Consider the following 14,095-nt stretch of genomic DNA (forward strand, 5'->3'; position numbering starts at 1 on the left):
TTATTGTCGGTCATTTGCTTCAAGGCAACGCCTAATCTTCCTTTCCCTTGGCAATTACTTTTCCAAGGAAAGTGAGTTAACAGGATGATTACTCATCCTCTTGTAAGTTAAATTCTTTCAATAACTTGCTAATCTCATTTCGAGAGATGACAAGACTCTTTGCGGACAAATCCCAAATCTATACAATACTGCAGCTTTGTGCACAAGTATTGCATCTATTTCACGGAATCCTTCTATCCATTTCTTAGCGTTCCGATCACGGATTTTAACCCTAGCTGAGTAACGGGATTTTGGGGTATCCTCCAAGTCATTTCTAATTAGGTTTGGCTCATGATTCTAGAATATGCAACTCCGTCGGAGTTCCATCATGATCCTTAGGATAAAACCTTAGATCATTTCATGAATAAACAACCAATCGCTTCGACATTTTGTGAATGCGTGTAAGATCCTTAGACTCACAGTTTTTTTTGTCTTAAGCGGGGTCGAATTATCCTTGCACTAAATCCTAGTTATCTCTTAGGATTCCTATCATATTGACTCAGTCATGTTTATACGAATCCTTGATGTTTATATTACCTAGTCAATTCAATTAGGCTTGTTTTGCGACAAGAATGATCCTTCTAGGGTGATAAACCAAATCTAACGGGATCCAATTCGCGTAAACATGCGATTGATTGCCGTTTCCTTGGTAAGGTAAAATTACTTACTAATCTGTACGCTAACTTTCCTAAGTCTCCCTAGGGTTTACCAATTAATCATGCCTACTACTTTGTAGTCTATGCTTTCGAAACTTATGCATTGGCGAACCATGCAATCTTTCCTTGGTGCACGATAATCTAGCTACAGCTTTTCCTAGGACCTTCTAGGTCTTACATCAATAGTCGTACCTACAACCTTGTTGTTTACCCTTTTTCATTTTATGCATTTACACCTAATTACGGCTCTTAATGATTGACCTTTTTCTCATGACGACTACGCAATTCCTAACATTCTCCTAGCCACTAAGTCGTTGATGATACTCAAGCGAAATTAGTGTTATTCTATTCCATCTTATAACTATTTTGCAAGTTATAAGTTCACTTTAGTACCCTATTAATTCTTTCCGAATGAAACCTTATGGTGCTAGCCTTTCCCTATAAAATCATTATGAGAGGTATGTTACCTAATGTGCAGCATACGCTTATTCTACCATATCTAGGATGACAAATAATGCACATATAAATTCCGTTTCCTTGCTTAGGATTAGATTCCTTACCTTGATAAGGTACCATCTACATGCATCTAACTCTCTAATCGTTCAATCTTTTATAATGTTCAAAAGATGCATTTCTTTCAATTTCCATATGCTTTTAATTTAAACGTAAACATGAAATTCCCTTTCTAAGCGCGCCTAAACATTTCCTTATGCGGAATTAACACGGAAGAACCTGGACTTGTGGTGTCAGGGTGATGTCCACTTGCACATTTGGAGTCGAGCCTCCCGCGGTTGCCTCTTGGGATCTTTTTGGAGCCATCATAGTCGTAAATTCGACTTCCGATCTGCCTTGTGCTTGTATGCGGATGGGTTCCTCTTCGGAATAGAGCTTGCGACAAAAGCTTTGGAATTCCCACGAACTCGATTCAGCGCGGTATTTGGACGGCTTGCGGATTTAATGTCTTTGTCCGAAGTCTTGTCGAAGGTTCTTGTGAGGTCTTTATGGCCTCACCGTCTCCTTCTTTAGAAATCCCGGGGTATTTAACGGATCTTCGGGAAGATGCCGTGGGAAAGGTCCTTTGGGACAAGTGGTGGAAAAGTGCCTTTGAAATGGTGGAAAAGGGTGGAAAAATTGGGGTCATGGGAAGGGGGTTTAGGGAGGCCCCCCTATGGAAGCTTCTATAGAAGCTTCCAAAGGAGCTTCTGAGAGCACGTGGGCAGGGTCGTGGACGACGTGGCGGTGGGATGGCGGCCTGGCGAGTGACGATCAGCGTGGCGGACGGGGGTGGTAGCTGCAGAAGACCGGCGGCCAGGGCGACGGCAGAGCGGACTGGCGGCGGAGCTGGGCAGCAGCACGGCGGCGATATTCAGCGCTGGCGGCTTCTCCTTCTTCTCTCCCTTCACACAGACCTTTCTCCCTCCTCCTCTCTCCCTCTCTAAGCACACCCCCATCAAGGGGGTGTTTTTATAGGCCATGGGGGTGGGGAAGGGGTCTCCACCCACGTGGGGAACTCCCCCATGCAAACCCCCACTTTGCCATCCTCCCCCCACACACTCCCTTTCCTCCAGCCATGCATCGGCTGGGGGAAGGGATAAACATACAAAAATTTTGCATTTAATTAATTTAATTGCCCCTCCCAAGAGGGTGTTTCCGTGCGGCTTGCGGTTTTTTAACACCCGGTTCAATTTACCATTCGCAGAGGACCCCATTTCACGCGCGCGGGTCACACATTACGCCGTCAACAATTTCAATGCAAGAGATACCCTTTACACAGGGTTTACACGGTATACGGAAAGTTAATATTTACGGTACGGTACGCGGAAATATTACATCCTCCCAAGGTAGAAGACTCCATGTGAGAATAGATTCTTCGATTGGCATAATTGGTTATTATCCATGCATAATTTTAGCTGGCATATAGTCAGTCACTGAACTGTGAGCAGTCCGGTCAGCCCATAATGCAAAAGATAGCATTTTAGGCCATTTTTTAATCTTTCCTCTACAAGACTTTGCTAGAACTTTGAGAATAGGTTGATGACCTCTCTCACTCTTTCCATTGCCTTCAGGGTTGTAGGCTGATGTTAAAGCCAACTTAATATCCAATTGAGCAAAGAAGTTACGTGCTTGATCAGTATCAAACTCTCCTCTATCTCCAGTTACTTTACTCACACAACCATATCTGCAAAATAGTTCTTCAAGCAAAAAATGACAAACAGCTTGAGTGGATTTGGTTGTTAAGGCTCTGCCCTCAACTTGATTGGTTAGATCCTCTCTTGCAAGCACTAAATATCACATATTCCATATTCCTATAGGCATGGTTACAAGATCAATAACCCTTCTATAATGTATAGACAAGGGATAAGTCAATTGTAACCCATCTCAATACTTGGCCATAGAATACGTCTGACACACCTAATAGGTTTCAACAAAATGTGCTATGTCCCGATACATGTTTTGCCACCAATATTTTTCTTTGACTTTACTAAAGGTTCCCCATATGCCTCTATGGCCAGCCCATAGGCTTTCATGAAATTCCTTCATTACCTGTTGTTGCAATCTTTTGTTACCTAAAACTCGGATAGGCGCTTCTTTCTTCTTCTTTGCGTACTTCCATAGATGTCCTTCTTTAAGAAAAAATCCATAAGCTTTCCTCTTGATATGCTTGAACTCCTCATCAGTCCAAGTCTTCTTCTTCTTCATTGTGCTCAAATATTGGCCAATCTTCAGCCAATCTTCTTTATACTCTTCTTTAAGGAAATGAACTAGAAATTGAGCAATGCAATGAGCATGTTAGCTTCTAGTTAACCATCCTATTATTTTCAACTTTGGGCCAGTATATGCAGAGCTTAGACTCCAGAGATGGTAGAGATAAGAGAAGGGTTGAAGGTTTCAAGCCAAGTTCTTGAAGATAAGAGACAACAGGGTAAAGGTAGACTAAGGGAGAGGAGTAGACGAAAGAGAAGGGGTTCAAAGAGATTGAAGATGTAGAAGAATACTCCCAAAACAAATTAGAAAATATAGAAGAATACTAATAGAGATGAAGCCTGTTAGTTTCTTTCAGCATTATGAAAAAATATAACTCTAATTTAAAAAAACGTGTACAAAATAATACATTCATCTATGCTACTCAGATTGCCAATCTAATGCTTCCATTGGCTCCGAAAGAGGGGTTAAATATCAGGACACCTGACCAAAATTCTACCAGATCACTCCTTCTTCATCTACCACTTTGGAGTGTTGTTCACTGCTTGAAAACAGCGATCACACTGTTGAAGCTGCCAAGTCTGGGTACTATCTTGAAGCAACTGATGATCGGTTTTTTATGTCAATAGCTCAAGTTGCCACTATCTTGAAGCAACGGATGATTGGTTTTTTATGTCAATAGATCCTTTTGGATGCAAACCCTGAAGTAGGAAGTATCTTTGTGCATCAATAAATTTACATGACCTTTCATCATGACCCCTTGCTTCATAGGGAATCTATTTCTCTCTGTATTCTGCGCGTCGAAAAACACCAGAGCGGCCACTCCAGAAATACCTATAATGTCGATGGCGTGCAGTCCCCTATTTTCTTTACTTCGAATAATCCAGCACCTGTTCCAACATCAAACTCTTGCAACTCCTCAAGGCAATTGACAATGACAGTTCCACAAGCTTTCGCAATTCTGTTATTGTCAGCTTTCCATATTCTTCGAATTGCACTTACATTATTTTTACTCAAGTGGTGACAAGCAAGGTTGCTGATTCCTTTCTCAGTTATGACCAAGTCTGGTTTCAAACTAGTGATCTGTGTACAAAGATTCAATATATGTCCTTGCATTCTGTGATAAAAGAAAAAAACTCATCCCTTGTCAATCTTCTTCTTCTTCTTCCTATTGAGATCGAAAGGAGCCATCTTTTCTGAAGTTTTCCTTTCCTGGAACACCTCCCTCCACCGATTCCCCAGAAGCTTTTCTTTTTCCAATCCCCTGTTTCTCAAAAAGCGGCCACTCTCACTCCCTTTTTCCTTGCTTTTTCTTCAGGTTCGATATACTGCGCTCAGAAAAAGCAAGCCTCGACAAAGGACTCCTCTGAGGTTTACCACCTTACCGATTGCCACAGTTTTCCCTTCATCACGAAGAGTAAAGCGTCCCAATTGTGGAAAGTCATCGAAGCGTTCCACACTGATTAGCTCGTTTACCTGAATACGAGCCACTACCACAGCTCCCCTTTTAACAAACAGCACTTTCTTTTTAATAGCTTTCTTTGTCTTGGGGTCGATCTGGTGTAGAAGCTCAATAATTTTACTCTTCCACAACCACATGTATATGAAGAACAGCTTTGTAGCCAGTAGTAAAAATTGCCTTGTGATCCAACAGCTCTAAAATTTGCAGCTGGGCATCAAACTCCACTAAAGGGGGAATAGGCCAAGCTATACTTGATAGAACAAAACTAGGTGATACATCAGTCTCTTCTATGCCAGACAATCTGATCCGAAGGTTCTCCCCTAGTTTGGCAACTCTGACCTCATTAGCCTCTCTCGTTATTGTGACAACTTTCACATGGACCTTATTTGGCATGATAAACAGATTGTCACCTCGCCTTACTGTCCCTGATTCTATTTTCCCTATCACAATTGTTCCCATGTCCTTGAATTTGTCTATAAGTGGCATCCTAAATGGAGCTTTTGGATCCCTAAGTGGGATCTCAATTGTATCCAAGGCCTCAAAAAAAATAGGGTCCATCCCACCAAGGGCATGTAGTTTTTGGCACCCTGTCTTTCATGTTGAAACCCAGGAGACCAGATATAGGGAGAAATGCTACATCCCTCTTAACGTTATAGCCGCACGATTTCATGAATGGTCCCATTTTTTTTCTATCTCATCAAATCTATCTTTGGACCACTGCACAAATGGATCATCCATTTTATTGACCACCACGATTAGCTTAGCTACTCCCAAGGTCTTTGCCAATTGAGCATCTTCTCGAGTCTGTCCACCTCGCTCAAAACCAGTCTCAAATTCACCTTTTCTTGCAAATATTACCAGAACACCAACATCCGCTTGTGAAGCACCGCTAATCATGTTTGGTACATAGGCCTTATGTCCCGGGGCATCAAGAATAGTGAACCGTCACTGACTTGTTTGAAAATGTGCTCTCCCACCTCCCCTATATTGCCCACGCAGAACAAAAATGCAAACACAACAACTAAGTATGTACAAAGTAACAAATGTCACACACACAACTCTTTGGTGGATTCCACACCTCGGATGTGCAGCAGTACGACATCCACCCCCTCTGATCTTGCGCATCCTCCGAATGGGCCAACTACCCATGATCATTATCGTCAAGATCCACGAACAGATCAATCTCTTCATTGTGTATTTCCGGTATATCAGCAAGATTATATGTCATATCATCTGTCTCTTCTACTAGAGTTTCTTCTCGTTGCTCTTCTCTTGCAAATTCTTCCAATGCATAATCCTCATCGTCTCTTTTCTTGAAAATCTTGATTCTTTTCCTTGCAATAGGCACTCTAAGCACTGTCCCATCCAATTCTGTCAGCTCATATGTTGCATTGTCAAAGACATGTCTGACTATGTATGGCCCAAACCATCTTTTCACCATCTTTCGAAGTGTAGTATGCTGATTTTCAAGGCTGCTATCAAAGACTAATACCCAGTCTCCCTCTTTTATTGCTCTAGGCCGCAAGCGAAGCTTGCTGTCAAACCTGTCCTTATTTCTAAGTCTAGCAAACTTCAACCTGTCAATAGCTAGCTGAATATCCTCTGGTCTTCTCTCCAACTACTGGATCCGAAGAGCTAAGAGCTCCTCTCTCGTCAAATCCTCCTGCCAAGGTAAAATTGACCAAGTCAAAGCACAAGTCTCAGTTGGCATAACCGGTTTCTAACCATACATCAACTCTGCGGGCATATATCCTGTGGTAACACTGTGAGTCATACGATCAGCCCACAAAGCAAATGGTAGAAGCCTCGGCCATTCTCCAATCCGTCCTCTGCATGCTTTGGCTAATGCTTTCACTATCGACAGATGCCCTCTTTCACTCTTCCCATTTCCCTCTGGATTTATGCTGTAGTTAGAGCCAACTTGATTCCTAGTTGAGAGAAAAACTCCTAGCTTCATCTGCATCCAATTCACCGCGATCTGCAGTGATCTTACCCACACAACCATACTTGCAGAAAATTTCTTCCAATAAGAACTTACACACTGCACTAATGGTCTTTGTTCTCAAAGGTCTGACCTCAACATGATTGGTAAGATCCTCTCTAGCCAAAACAATATATCTCATCTGCCATAGACCCATAGGCATAGTAACCAAGTCAACTACCCACTTATAATGAATGCATAGCAGATAGGTCGGATGAAGCTCATCTCGATGACGCACTACGGAATACATCTGACAGTCTTTGCAAGTCTCTACAAAGTGAGAAACATCTCTTTACATGCCTTTCCACCAATATTTCTCCTTGATTTTCTCATAAGTAGTCCACACTCCTCTATGACCAGCCCAAAGACTCTCATGAAACTCCCTCATCACCTATAACTGGGTCTCTTTATCGCAGACAACCCACAAGGGTAATCCACCTCTTTTCTTCGGGTGCTTCCAAAGAAATCCATCCTTGAGAAAATAACCATAGGCTTTTCTTCTTATCTTCTTGAACTCTTCATCTGTCCATTCATCTCTTTTGCTTAGTGTACTAAGATATTTACCAATCTGCAACCAATCTCCAACATAGAGTTCTTCTATGAAAGCTACAATATCATAGACATGGCAAACATGATCAACCATAGCGGCTGAAATTTTTGCATCATCCTCTGTAGTGTCTCCTCATCATATCTGGCTCTAGACAGCATATCCGCCCCACTGGATTATCCTTCCCTGCTATGTGTTTAAATTCTGGATTTAATGACTTGATGTATGCAATCCATCTCAACATAGCTATATCCGGAGTAGAGCAACTCGTAATCATACCTATCAATGGCAAGCAATCTATCTCTATCACAACTGAGGCTCCAATAAAGTACTCCTTGTCACATTTGAGAGCCGTAACAATTCCTAGTAATTCCCTCTTAATTTGCGGATACCTCCTCTGTCTCTCGTTTAGGACTTTCGCCCCAAACCGAATAGCATACATGTTTCCATCTGCATCATCTTGACCCACAGCCCAATTGGACTAGTGTCAACTATCAAGACAATAGGCCTTCCACAATTATAATCAGCTTTCCTGAGAGTAGGAGCAATTTGCAATAACTTCTTCAATTTTTGCATGGCTCTAGTGTGGGTCTCATCCCAATAAAATTTCTGCCCCTTTCGAAGCAACTAATATAAACAATCTGCTATGTAAGCAAAATGGGGTATCCAAATCATGTAAAACACACAGGCTCCAATGAATCTCTGTACCTCTGAAGTGGTAGAACAATACTCCGTAATCTTGCCTATAGCATCCACCTTCTCATGTGAAGGTTTCCTACCATAATACCCACACATATGTCCAACAATGACAACCTCATTTACTCCAAAAACAGATTTTTGCCCTGATAGTGTCAAGTTCACTTCTTCTAACCTGGCCAAAATCTTTTCACAAGCTGAAATATGATCAGCCACAAAGTATCTGCATCCCTGCTCATTTAGACTCTCATTCTTCTCTTCTTCTGCATACCCCTTAATGGGCACATCATCCAAGAAAGGCATGGTAAGCTGAGGCATGTAATCACGAAGAACCTTATGCATGGCATTCATCATATGCGCAACAGAATTAGTGGCACCTTGAGACAAGGTACACATCCTGACAAGCCCAATAGGAGTTCTCATAGTGCTTATGTCCCTGCTTTCCAAAGCCAGCTGAAACTAATCATATCCCGAATACAAATCACCTAAAGAATAGATGGCACGTCCAGCAAATGCTTCTGCAAACTCATCCACAACTGGACCTATACCAACATTCCTGGTAGTAACTCTATTTACTAGCTGCATGTCCTGTATAAATCGGAGAGTACCATTCTTCTTTGGAATCGTAAACCACCTATTTGAGTATGGTGCAGATGACGGCTCTAGGATACCCATCCTGATTTTCTCATTCAACAAGTCAATTAACTTTGGCAGGTGTGCCTTAGGCACTGAAATAGGTCGGAGGTTCCATGGAATATGAGGAATAGTAAAGATCACCATAGGAGCAACAATATCTGGATTCACACATCCAATCTCATGCGAGAAAAAAGCAAACCCCCTCCCATGTCGCTCAAGCATATTCTGAAAGCATTTCTTCTCTGTGGATAGTAAGAAATCACCATTTCCAATTTTTAATTCAGCAAGAGTCTCTACTGAAAATTTATGGCCTATATGCTCTGGATTCCTCAAAATTAGCTATTTGGCAGCCCTCTCTATTTTTTGATCACTATCAGGTGGAAGCGGTACAGCTATGGGCTTTACCTTCTTATCTACAGTCTTGTATTTTGTGTCAACCCTGGCTTCATTATGATCCTTTGGATTACTCAAATCTTGTTGTAAATCAACAATTATGCACTCTAGTGGACTGAATATCCTCAGCCCTCTGCTCTATGGACTGCATAGGAACAGCCCTAAACTCTGGATGCTGAAATATTTCAGTAGTAAACTATGTTGGCTGAAAGTTTTCAGCCCTCTGTATCTCTGTAGGCTGATCATAATCAGCTGGAAAATCTGTTTGCTGAATTTCTTCAGCACTCAACACTTTTTGCTGAGTCACCTCAGCCTCTGACTCTATCTGTGACACAAAATCTGCAATTTCATGAAACATGTCCAGGGATTGCACTGATACATTACTGTAACAACTCTGCATATCAGTTTTCAGCATATTTTCCATCTCTATCATCGTATCTGCACAAACCATACTATCATACATCCCATCTATATGCTCATCATCCTCTAAAATACCTGCATTTTTCAAATCTTTCTCCTTCCTGCATATATACTGCCTGGCAGCTCTAGGCAACTTAGAAATCTTCTGATAACTCATCGAACTGTTTACTGAAATTCCAACAAAACTGGAGGAAAAAACACTACTGCCAGGAGGCGAGAACTCCAATCTCCTCTGCTTTGTACCACCGTCGTCTCGCGGAACAGTGGTACCTAATGAAAACCCGAATCCCTCACAGTGGGCAAAGGTGCATCTCTAAGAGTATCCCTGTTTCTAACATGGTTCACACACACAGTCATAAACTGGACTGCTCTCATACCATCTTTATTGCGAATCCGTGCATAAGCAGATCCATCATCCATTACTTTTGTTTCCATGTGCATCTCTGTGATGAATGGCTGTCCAAGAATTATGGGATAAGAGAATGAATCCTGCACAAAGAAATGGAAATCCTCCTCTACATCTCCAATAGAAACCCTGACACTAAGACAGGTAGCATACAAATCACCTGCAGTGTTGTTGGCGACTCCAATAGAAACCCTGACACTGGGACAGGTAGCATACAAATCACCTGTAGTGTTGGCGGCGGCTCTTATACGCCACCCATGCTCTACATCCATAGGCCATCTATTACTTTCATAAACTCCACGAACTATGAGATTAATCTCTGAACCATGATCCACCAAAGCAACATAAGGCACCTGTTTCTCTCCAACTTTTACCATCGTTTCTGTAGTTGCCCTAGCCGAAAAATGACTACGGGGTATCAAGATAGGCTCATCAGTTTCAACATAATGCATAGGTTGAACCCTCTTCTCTGTTTGCAGAAAAACAGAAGCATTCTCAACCATGACCTCATCCTCATCCTCATCCAACTCCCCAATCAAAACTCCCTGTGTATCAGTAGTAGGCAATGCATGTCTTTTCCTCTTTAGGACTTCTTGGTACTGATCTTGAAACTCTCTTTTCGAGATGTCCAAAAACTCAGAAATAGTAAAAGTCACCTCACTGCCAAGTATCTTGTCATTAAAGATTTTCTTCATGTCCGTAGATGTCTCAATATCAGACATCAATCTAAACCCTGGCTGCTTTCTCTCTGTAGGCTCTTGCCTCTTTTCTTTCTTTTGAGCATCTTCCATCTGTCGTTCTGGCCCTGGTCTCAAAGACGGCCCTGCAATAAGTGGAGTAACAAACTCACCCCCTCTAGTCTTTTTAGCTACATTTGGATTCTCTTCATCCCTCTTACGCTTCTCCTCAACAAGTACATCTACTCCCTGAGACTTAGCCAAGTAGGCATAAATAATATACTTGTCAACAGGCGAATCCCAACCTGTCTCAGATCTTATGCTAGAGCCTGCACTAGTCAAAACAGTCTACTGAATTTTCCCTTTGTTTGCCGTCTCCATAGCATAGGTCCATAATGCTGACTGATTCTCTGATCCTTTCTCAATCTGGACTCCATATGCAGAAGCATCTCCTCAAGCTGCCACATAAGAAGTACGCTGTCGTATTGCTGCGCATTCGAGGTGTGTAAACCACCTAAAAGTTGTGTGTGTGATTTGATACTTTGTACATACTTAGTTGTTATGTTTGCTCTTTCATTTTATGCCGAAGACAGAGAAGAATAAGGAATTTTGGTAGATTGGTGACTCGAGATGCAATTTCATGGACCACTTTGATTGTGACCAAGGGTTCGTTTGAAAGCTTGTGGCAACATTGGAGCCATTGAGCAGGGAAACCTAGTATTTATTCAGCTGACACTGGACAGTGTTGTATCTGATTTGGCCATTGGCAATGCACTGGTTGACATGTATGTGAAATATGGGAGGATTGATAGTCTATTGTTATCAAATGACCTTGATTCCTCCACAATGAATCCTTTTACAAAACTAGTTGCGATATACTAGAAGGGAGGCTGTTACTAGCAATGATAAAACACACACAGGGTTGATGGGTACTTCTGACATGTTTCCGTTCAGCCAAGTGTAAACACTAGAAGTTTTGAAAGACAAAACTTTCCTTTTGATTTGTGATTCAGATTCAGTACATGTTTCAGAAAATGCTGATTGTGAAAATGAGGAGATCATTTGGTTTTGTCAAAGAAGTAGAGATCAACACAGAACTTGATAGAAAGCAGATTTTTATGCAAGGCTATGATAAAAAAACAGGTACTCAATAGTTGTACTTTTGACTGCGAGGCATGCTGCATATGAAAGAGACCTAGAAGAGATAAAATGGCTCTTTGTTTTACTGTTTTGAAAAAGGTAAATCACAGTAGCATGGTGGAGAGAAAAGCTAAATTGGGGGCCTGCTTTATGGGTCCAAAGCAAAAAGAAGAGCCGCTGGAAATGGTGGGGAGATTCGTTTTTGGTGGGAGGCAGAAGAAAACAAGGGAGGAGGAGACTAAAAAAAAGGATTTTTGAAAAGCAAAAGAAGGAGGGAATAACGGGAACAGAGGAGGAAAAATAGACGGATGAGGAGGAAAATAGAGGAAGGAGGAAGAGAAAAAACACGCAGGAAGTTGGGGAAGGAAGGGGGCTTATCTCTGAAAAAGGATTGGAATCGAAAAGGATTGTTTGGGGAATAAGAAGATGATACATATGGTGCTCTGGGGAGAGATGGCGGAGAAGAAGACCGACAGTAGAAGGAAAATAGACGAAGGGAAGAAAAGTAGGGGAGGAGCAGCATCGGATTCATCAGAATAGCACAAGGAGGAGCTTCAGTAGCCTCGGCGTGTGCGACGAGCTAGCGAGAATTTAGGAGGAGGCTTTTCCCCTAGCTCTGGAAGGCAGAGATATCATCGCCCTCGCACAAATAGGATCTGGAAAGACAGCAGCTTTCGCACTGCCAATTCTTCAGGCTTTGCTTGACAAGCCTCAGCCTTTATTTTGCATGTGCTTTATCACCCACAAGGGACAATAGAGTGCTGGTGACGAAGTGAGCTTTACCTTACAATGGAAGCAATACAGAGTACAACAACCATCAAATATATTCCAGCCCTGTAAGGTGCTTCTTGCTTGGACAGCACTGTGCTAGGAAGAGAACTGTAGCAGAGCCTGAAGACCAACAAACTTCTGAAAGGTGACGATCTTCTCGACAAATCCGTAAGGGAAAACACTTGATGCAGCACATCCACTGTAATAGGATACAGCGGATTGTGGATGGTAATAAGAAGGATTCGATTGAGTTGTGAATCCTGGTCAGGTTGCTTCCGAATCTGCTCCCGATTGCTCAGATGTGGGCCTGGTTCTTTGCCCGGAGCATGACCAGCTTGGAGATCTTTCCGAACGGCCACCTCATCCCAAACTCCAATCGCTTGCTTCCCAAGAAGCTTCTCAGCCTGCGATAACGTTGTCACTCGCAGGTTCTGCATCAACGAGACGATCAGAGCTCCTGGTCAGAAGGAGAATCCTCTATTGTGCCTTTGCCCTGAAAGCCATTATCCAATTGTCGCCGCTGCTCGAATCCGCAGCACCAGCCCGCACTTTTCCCTGTGGTATGCCCGGCCTGCCTCGTCGTGCCCGTGATCTCACTGAAGAAGCCGAGTCACAGGCCCTGCAAACATTGGGAACCAATAGTGGTTTCATACGCTTGCTCCTACTCCCAATGGGGGCTTTCCAACTCAACGTGGATGTAGACAAGAGTCTGGGCCTTAATTAAGGCATCGATCGTCATGACTGTATCGATAGGGGCAACAGCAATCGAGAAGCTTTGAACAAGCACAGACAGGCCTATCTAGTTTTGCAAGGTGCACATGGCAGTACTGATAATGAACACAATCTGGCCGCAATGATCCATGATTTCATTGAAAATGGAAGCTAAGGATCGGACCTTGTTCAGATCAACGATGGTGAGAGTGGTTTTTTTTTTTGGGGTCCAGCAGAACTGTTGAGAACCTTCAGGCCCTGAAATTCAACTCAACTTCCTTGGAAAGGGAGCTGCCGCTCCTGGTTTTGAACAAGCTCTCTCTTGTCATTAAGGAAATTGATGTGGTGTGCCCAAAGCCTAAAGTGGAATGCAGAGGAGCATGTATTCGTTGTCTGCAGAGTGAATTTCATATCATGGGATCTACATGCCAATAACTTGTAGGGAATCATTCACTCATCTTTTGAGAAGAATCTCCTAAATCTCTTCAAACTGGACTTGTGAAATAATAACCTCGTGGGAAGTTTCTTAATAACAACTATGCTTTGTATCCAATCTCTTTTCCCTCCTTATTATCCTGGAACATAAACTGAAATCTGTCTGAAAGGAAAAATTGCAGAACAGGGACGTGCTGAAGTCTAAACAGAATTTATTGATTAAGTTCTGGAATTGTTGTATGGTTATTATGACATTGGATTATTCATTTGATTGATCTTCCATCTTGACATATATCAAGGTCTTCTGAAGACGCGACTTTGCTTTCACAAACCCTTCGACAACGCGCAGCCATGTCATCCACTAATTTCTTCATTCCGCCTTTCCCAAAATTGGTAGCAATCGGAGCTCTTGTTTCAGTCAA

General features: G+C 42.4%; 1 pseudogene; it reads right to left on the minus strand.

Moving 5' to 3' along the window:
• Positions 1–4,232: 4,232 nt before the first annotated feature.
• LOC148039971 (uncharacterized) lies at positions 4,233–13,389 on the minus strand (annotated as a pseudogene).
• Between the last annotated feature and the right edge of the window lie 706 nt (positions 13,390–14,095).

Source organism: Lygodium microphyllum, chromosome 2 (genome assembly GCF_053477565.2).
Source record: "Lygodium microphyllum isolate KBCC chromosome 2, Lygodium_microphyllum_v1.1.10, whole genome shotgun sequence".
In the NCBI taxonomy this organism is placed as follows: Eukaryota; Viridiplantae; Streptophyta; class Polypodiopsida; order Schizaeales; family Lygodiaceae; genus Lygodium; species Lygodium microphyllum.